Raw genomic sequence first — 9,438 nt, 5'->3', positions numbered from 1 at the left:
TCATTCTCAAAGAGACCCGTAATTAATACAATGAAGTGGCGCTAAGTAGCCGTAATGAGGGACTCAAAGGAGTTCCCAGACCTTGAAAGAGACAGAAAAAAATGATAAAGTCCGAGGATGGTGGAAACAAAGTGCGTAGAATCGTTTCGTGGCCTTAAGGACTTAGAAACGGATGCACAGCACTCTGGGTACCAAAGGATCGAGAAAACAGGGTCCTAAGGATTTAAGCGTTAATTTTTCCTCCCTTACCATCGTCCTGGGTCGTCATGAAATATTTATTCTTCGCGGGTGAGACTCATCTAGTTTTTCTGTCGTAGAAAAGGATAAGAGAGAAAGAGAGAGAATAACAACGATTTATGTGTGGTCCTCTCGGCAATTCTTATCGCAGTCGATAGAAACAACTGATAGTATCACCTCCATTACGATCAGGTGAAGAGAAATTTTATGTTATCGATATTTTATCGATATTTTAACATATCTTATTTATTTTGGTAATTTTCTCTCCTCTATCTTACTTTTTGGCGGTGATGATATTATCCCTATTCTACCACGTGGGCTATGTAAATTTAAAACCAAGATAAGGGACGTAGAAATTATACGTAGGATGAATTCTAAATAATAAAACTGTCGAGATCCATAAAGATACTGTGGGTCAACAATGAGTATAAGAAAATTATATATATATATATATATATATATATATCACTATTAATTCTAATAGTCACGCCATCATTAGGCTCAATACTACACAGTATTCTAGAATTTTTCCCAGCTATGACCAAGTTGTGGAATGATCTTCCTAATCTGGCAGTTGAATCGGTGGAACGTCATAAGTTCAAACTTGCTTCGAATGTTTTCATGTTGAACAGACTGACATAAGTCTCTCGTTATAGTTTATATATGAAAACCTGTTTTTTTTTTTAATGTTGCTACTGTTCTTGAAATATTTTACATTAATTGTTCATCACTTCCCTTGTTATTTATTTATTTCTTTATTTCCTCTCCCCACTGGGCTATTTTTCTAGGATTATTGCTTAGCTAGTAATAATAATAATAATAATAATAATAATAATAATAATAATAATAATAATAATAATAATAATAATGCTCATCCAGAAAATAAATGTAATATTCAGCTCAAAAAATGTAATTTCACAATTGAGCAATGGAAGCAATAGTCAATCTTCCTCACAGCACGTTAATGGACTCTCCCACAGCAGGCAATTACACCTTTCTTAACTTACACAATTTCTGTAATATTCAGGTTTTTTTTTTTTTTTTTTTTTTTTTTTTTTTTTTTTTTATTAAATAACGCCTTTATTGATATTTTGGATTCGCCCCAAATATATCTCTTGATGCATCATTCATGTCTTGTGTGAAGTACATTTTTTTTCTCTCTCTCTGGTAGTGAAATGCAAAGTTGAAATGATTCTACACATAACCTAATTTATTATATTAATTTTCCTGCAATTAGGAACTCTTTTATTAAAGAGGGATTCCTACTCGTCTTTCTCATTGCCTAACAAAATGATACACATTTATGTCATCATACTTGTTTGCTGATTATCATGATCATGACTGTGATTTTCTCTTCAGTGGAAAAATAACAGTGCTTAAAAGAGAAAAATAAGTGGGAGAGTTGAAGATACAAAATTTTGAGGTTTCTTTTTTTATGCTTCCTAGTGAATTTCGAGACTTGTTAACTCAGATTCGTTAAAGGCTGATCAGTATTGGCAATATTGGTTGATCCATGAAGTCGATGGTACTGTGGGACAAATTATGTTGATTTTATAGGCTGCTTCGTAGAAAATTCCTGAACTTTCAAATACAGTATTACAATAAAATAGAGCTCTTTCTTCAATTATTTCTTTTCCTCGAATTTTGATACTTTAAATGTCGGAAGAAAATGTAGTTCCTATGATCTTCTGTGTGTTTACTGCAGTCCAATTTGTTCTAGGCTTCTTCTGTGTACAGTAATGACATATAGAAATATGATTTGCAACGACAAGGTTAAAAACAGGAAAAGGAAATCTTATGTTTGCTTATTCTTATCTAATCATTTGTTATTAAAGCTTTAGATGCCGTTATCATTAAAAAACACTAACAACTCGCTCAGATAAAATCAAATATAAGTGGCTGAGGTTACAGGTTCAAAAGAAAACATAGCATTTGTACCTGAGTAACACCGCGTTTAAGGATATTCAAGTACTTTTTTTTTTTTTTTTTTTAATTATGGCTTTGAATAAATTCCGAATGTGTACTCAAAATTTTCGAAAGCACACGCACATACTTTTTCTGAACATATATTCAAGTATGCATGATGTATTTTTATGTACGAGTCAGCCTTTTTCTAGTGACGATTTCATCTTTCTATGATGGTACTTTAAATGTACTCAAAAATATTTGACGCATATAGTCATATTCTACCTCTCTTGGCAAGTTTGATTTTAGGAAATGTCCCAAAATACTGAAGAGATATAGGAATTATTCATGTTTGTGGCATTTAAACGAAGTCGAAATGTTATGACATTCCTTACATAGAGCAGTTTGATTTGATAAGTTTTGGTTTATATTTTATGAATATGAGTATATAAGGAGAGAGAGAGAGAGAGAGAGAGAGAGAGAGAGAGAGAGATGGATCGTTTATCAGCCCGCATGTTGTTTCTGTCTCCTTCATACCCGCATTACAGGAACCAATACATTAAGCTGTGCCTTTATCCAATAACTGAAATTCGGGAGCCCCTTATGGCCCTCCTGTCGATTTGCTCGACTGCCCGTGTCCCGGATTTCTGCACGAGGCGTCTGGGAGTACTCGGGGCTTACTTCAAGAGCCTGAGAAATCTATAAAGGAAAAGAAATTTCAAGGCTAAAGAAGGAGTGACATATGAAAGAAAATGGAAATATGGTGAACGTGACTGATAGGGAATGGGCTTATTTCTCATTTTTCTTTCATGCTGCTCTCTCTCTCTCTCTCTCTCTCTCTCTCTCTCTATAATATATATATATATATATACAGTATATATATATATATATATATATATATAAATATATATATATATATATATGTATAATATACATATGCACATACATACATACATACATATATATATATATATATATATATGTATATATATACATATGCACATACATACATACATACATATATATATATATATATATATGTATATATATATGTATATATATACATATATATGTACACATACATGCATATATATATATGTATATATATGTATATATATGTACACATACATACATATATATATATATATATATACATACATATATATATAAATTTATATATATATATATATATATATATACTCACAAATGAGAAGCTAAAGTTTGATTCCGTATATATATATATTATTATATATGTATATATATATTTATATATATATATATATATATATGTAATATAAACATATATATATTATATATATATATAAACTCACAAATGAGAGCTAAAGTTTGATTCCGTGTATATATATATATATATATATAGATACATACATATATATATTACATATATATATATATATATATATAAATATATATATATATATATATATATATAAACTCACGAATGAGAAGCAAAAGTTCGATTCCGGCAAGGGACACCGATCTTGGGTTAATCGTTTAGACATTGATTTAGGAACATTGTGTCGGTCACCTGTAGCTGGATCATGCTCTCTATCGATAGAGGGCGTGATCCAGCAACTTTGAACAGTCGGACAAGAACTAAGCACTTAATTTACTATTGAAGTCAGCAGAAAAATGGTGTATGAATTAAATTCCTAGCATCTTATAACACATACACACCCATTGCATACACACACGCATATATATATATATATATATATACAATTGTAAACGAAAGGTCTTTTTTGAGTTCTTGTTCCATTTGTAAAAATCATCAGATCTCTCTCTCTCTCTCTCTCTCTCTCTCTCTCTCTCTCGTAACCAGTAAACAATACACAGAGGTGATTAAGGCTGGACAATACGTCCAACCACCTCAATGGCGTAGTGTCAATGATTGGACGTCCTTCCATGTACTTCATTATTGAATGGCCTTGTTGAGATAAATGATACTTATTTTGCGTTTTGCGTCAGTGGCTTTTTCTTTTAAGGTTACATATCTTAAAAGTTGAGAAACTGAGCCATTGTTAGGCAGATGCATATTTTCTGAACTATTCTCCTAAGGCTGAATAAAATTGCAAGTACAAAACACTTGCTAAGTTTGCAGTATGTGTCCTTATTTTTAATTTGTTTGTTCCAATATGTTGTGGTCTACACAAAGTTTCAGTATGCTATCTTTTTAAATGTTGACCCACTTGTTTTTAAAACTTTTAATTTCTTGCATTTAATTGTTTGTATGTTTAGTACAAAACTCATTTATTTGTTAATTCATACATAGTTTTAGTTATATATATAACTAGTACTTTATGGTGCTAAACTTCATATGTTATAAAGTTGGTCCGTGATAGATACCAAGATGAAGTTGTTTCATTGGCTGTTACTGGCAATCCATCAAGTCACGCCTTTCATGTTTTTTGTTGTTTGTTATAATACCAAATTAGTGTGATTTAATTAGCTAATCGGTCCCTTGATCTATTCTATCCCAACCATAGAAGAAGTAGTATTTTTCTTTTGTTATTCTACTGTAGTTTCATGAACATTGAATTAATTGATTTTTGCTTGGCTTAACTGACGACATAACCTGTGGAACCTGAATTTGATTCGAATAATTCTAATATATGACTTCTAGTTTAAGCGAGAGAGAGAGAGAGAGAGAGAGAGAGAGAGAGAGAGAGAGAGATCACTAATAATTTGAAATTTTCTTAAAGGAGTTGCGTTAAAACTGAAATAATTTCTTTGGAATTCTTATTTTATTAATGCAAATTAATTGTTCATTCAGGAGACATGTCATGTCAAAGATAAATAAGCCTCTAAAAGATAGCAAAGAATTTACTTTTGGGATGATCCTTTACATTAACAGGAGCACTAGTCTTAGTAATGAACGGTATTTTTCTGTCTTCCACAGATCCCTTGAGTCTATGATGAGCACGGATTCATCTACAACAAGAGAAACAGGTCAAAGAAATCTGACAGATCACCCTGGCAAAATCTACGAAGAGTCCTCACATGAAAGAAACACTTTTGTGGTCCCTTCGATTTTAGAGTCTTTCGACCTTTCTCCTTCTCCTAGTGAAGAATCTAAGAAAGCGTCGAAAGGAAACTTGCCATCAACGACCAATCAAGGTACAGCTGTAACTCTTGGAAAAACCTACTGCGATGCTGGAGGAAGTAGCAATGGAGGAAATTTTATAGTCTCCGTTTCTGTTAGTGAATCTTCCTCCCACCAAGCAGACAGTAAGGTAACTTCCGATACGTCGATTACAACCTTCCCTTTCTTTGACCAACACCACATCTACTGTGACAACGACTACTGTTACTACTGCAACCCTAACGACTGACTCTGCTTTGCTCTCAAAAGCAACGAATTCATCGACGGACGACGACCTCTTACTCTCAAGGGCGCTCTCCCTCATCCTCTTTTTCAAGATCTCAACCTCTCAGACCTAAGATGGGACTATACCAACCTACGATAGGAGTGAATGGTCATGCTCTTCCTCGGGGGGCGGGAGAAAGTCGTGATGCTCCCCGGAACCCTTCAGCACTCCCATTGGGGGCCCCTGATTCGACGGTACACCACAGAGAAAGACTAATTGGGCCCGTCACAGCTTGCGTAGCGCCGCCTCCGCTGAGGATAGCAGATGCGCAGAGGGAGAGGGACCGACTTGTGTCTGTGGTAAATATAAAGTGATTTTTTCAATTTACCCCTCTCTCATATACTGTTTATTCACCAATTATTGGGAATTTTGTATTTATTTACATATATTCACGGTCATCTTGAATATCATTCCTCCAAAAGTCTAACGCAAATGTATTAGTTTTGCTAAGAAATGTGTTTATCAAAACATCTTGTCAGGCGGCTAGCGGTTGTCTAAGTTTCATTTCATTCAGCATTTCATATAGCACATGCAAATGTGTATTTTGGTTTATCTTAAACCCATGAGTTATTCTTTGATGTATTCAACAGATTTCTGTGTATGGAAGGAATCAGTTTTTCTTGAAAGTTTTTCAAGAGATACTAATTCAGTCCTTTTTATTTTACTCATCTTTATGGGAAACAAGCTCACCAAAATAATACATTAGATAACACTTCAGCTGGTGAACAGGGTTATCAGTAAAAGTTCTCGTTTCACTATTCCGGCAAGCCAGGAGAGAGAGAGAGAGAGAGAGAGAGAGAGAGAGAGAGAGAGAGAGAGAAAGAGAGAGAGAGAGAGAAATTGAATGGATAATTTAAACACTTTCCCAGATGTAAAAGGGAAATAAAGGGGAAAAAAGGTTATGAAAAATAAAAAAATCCTCAATAGTTTCAATTCTAATGATAGATTGGTAAAACTCTGTGATTGAGTACATGAGTTCTGTAGGTGTGAGTATTAGATTATTTTGCATCCCTGCTACTGAGAGAGAGAGAGAGAGAGAGAGAGAGAGAGAGAGAGAGAGAGAGAGCAATGTCTGTGTATGTTTTTCGTGTCCCATTGTTACTGATTGCCGCCCTCACTAAACTCCTGCGTTTGGCTGAAAGTTTTAGATAATTAATCTTAATAATTGGAATGTAACCGTAAACATATTTGAGACCATAGAAGACATATATAAGTTTCCGTTGATTATGCTTCTATTTAATGAGATGTTATTGGTATCTCATTTTTTTTTTAGTTTAGCTCACATTATCGTTATTTCTAGATATCTTTTGTTCATTAATATTAGAATAACAAATCACACTAAATATTTAATTTGAATAAAACCAAGCAAATATAGATACAGAATGCCCAAACGTTTTAGTATTAGGACCCTTATGTAGACAAAAGACCATCATGTTTAGATACGATGGTATAAGAAGAGATGCCAAAAAAGCTTTATTGTCTTATCACTTGGGTGAAGAAAAAATGGTTTATCTGAGGCTTTTCAAGCGACCAATTCATGTAGAATTAACGTGGAAATGACGGCATTGGAACACCTTTGCTGGAGAGATTAGAATAATAAGATGTATGCATAGCTTCCAGATGTGTATTAACCATTTAGCCTAAATTCTCATTATTGGCATTTTTTGAACTGATAATTATTGTTTACAATGAATCATCTTCGGTTTTCCTAATCTCGAAAGAGCGGCTACTTAGATCCCTGCACTGAAAATATGTGAAACATCCAGTACGTGATGTGACTATAGTCCGCATTACGTATTCACTGGCAGTACCAAAACTTTTATTGCGTACATTAATTATCCTGTCAAGCTGTTATGAGAATATTAGCTCACATGTATTACTTCCGGGTTCTACAGAAGCAGATATGTCATTTCAAACTATATATGGATAGCTGTAATATTTTCCTGTTGGAATGCATTTCTGAAATTTAGATTTTAACACAATTGTCTTATAGATACATTGAATAGTTAATTATTACAATTGCCCCCCTCTCTCTCTCTCTCTCTCTCTCTCTCTCTCTCTCTCTATATATATATATATATATGTGTGTGTGTGTGTGTATGTATATATGTAGGTACATATATGGTGATAAGCAGAATTTATTTAGATATAGAGAAGAAAAGAGCAACTAATATTAGGAAGTAAAAACAAAAACACTCCCTGTGATAAAAAAAAATCAGATGAGCTTAATTTCGCAATAGAAAATTGGTACTCCCATTACATGATGAAATGGAAGCAAATAAAGAATAAAAAAACAGTAATTGAAAAAAAAAATGTATTGGAAATCAACACAAGAAATAGGTGGAAAATTTCCTTAGCACGATCAGGGAAAAACTATCAGAAACAACTAAAAAGCTTATTAAGAAATATTGGAAATGAGGGTAATATCTAAGAGAGATGAAATAGAATGAGCAAAACTATAAAAAAACAATAAACAAACTAAAATCTAGCATATTCATGAACAAAAGCAGACCAAAATTGAAGAAACACTAAAAGAAGGAAGAAGCATCAAATTGATAAAAATGAAGACTTGGAAAAGGGTGCCAACAGATGGTTGCTTTAAAGGATGAAAATGAAAATATCACCAGTAGAGATGAAGTATTAAAAATTGTAGAGGATTTATATACAATGATACACAATAGTAATATAAGAAATAACTTGTGCCATAGAAATAAAAAACACCTTAGCCAGTACCAAGCGTAACAGTAGAAGTAGAGAAAGCCTTAAGAGGCATGAAAAGAAGCAAAGCAGCATGAAAAGATAGCCTAACAATTGAGAGATTTTATAGTAGTATGCTGGCTGAACTTTATACAAAATGTTTCCGTGAATCTTCTATACCTAAAGGTTTGAAAAACTTTATCATGAAACTAATTCACAAAAGGGAGACACAAAAGACATGAAAATTACCTCCCAATAAGTTAAATTCTCCGTGATATATGAAATTTTTACGAAGATCATATAAGACCAAATAGAAAGACAACTAGACTTTAATCAACTGAAAGAGCAGACAGGCCTGAGAAGTGGATATTCAACAATTGACCATAACCTTGTAATTAACCTGATAACGGAAAAATCAACAGGGTATAACAAAGCACTATGTATGGTATTTATAGACTATGAAAACGCTTTTGATTCTGTCAAAACTTCAGCAGTAATGAAAGCCCTTCAAAGACAAGGAATAGATGAATCTTATGTCAGAGCAATTGAAGATATCTATGCGGGAAATACAGCAATCTTAAAACTACATAATGATAGGGAGAAAATTCTATTGAGAAGTGTTAGACAAGGAAACCCATATATCATAAGCTATTCACAACATGCCTAGAGAAGTTTTTAAGAATTTAGATTGGGAAAAAGTAGGAATTAATATGAAGGGGAATACCTTAAACAACTTAGATTTGCAAAAGACATAGTTTTGTTTAGTGAATCATGGGAGGAATGGCAAAAGTTGATAGATGATCTGAAAAGAGAAAGCAGGAATGCAGGACTAAAAAGGAATATGAGTAGAACTAAAATAATGTTCAATAAAAATGCAGAGAAACAACATATAAGAGTTATGAACAAACCTCTAGAGATTGTTAATAAATATACGTACATAGAACAGACTGTTTCCCCAGGACACAAGACCAAAGTCAAATGAAGGATGTGCAAGGGATGGAGAGTTTTGGTAAACAAAATGAGATTATTAAGATTAAAATGCCGCTTTCTTTAAAAAGAAAGTATTTGATGAGATGGTCCTGCCAGTATTGATTTATGGATCAGAAACTTAAAGCCTTTCTAACGCTTTAAAACATAAGCTAGATACAATTAAAAAAGCTGTAGGAAAAAAAAATAATGATGGGAATAACACTAAGAGAGGGGAAAAGAG

The 9,438-nt window shown here is 33.1% G+C and overlaps 1 pseudogene; it reads left to right on the top strand.

Moving 5' to 3' along the window:
* LOC137645838 (serine-rich adhesin for platelets-like) overlaps window positions 1–9,438 on the top strand; it is a 210,388-nt pseudogene that overhangs the window by 175,963 nt on the left and 24,987 nt on the right.

This window comes from Palaemon carinicauda, chromosome 8 (genome assembly GCF_036898095.1).
Source record: "Palaemon carinicauda isolate YSFRI2023 chromosome 8, ASM3689809v2, whole genome shotgun sequence".
Taxonomy (NCBI): Eukaryota; Metazoa; Arthropoda; class Malacostraca; order Decapoda; family Palaemonidae; genus Palaemon; species Palaemon carinicauda.
The sequence above is the reverse complement of the archived record's forward strand: the minus strand, read 5'-3'. Positions and strand labels throughout refer to the sequence as shown.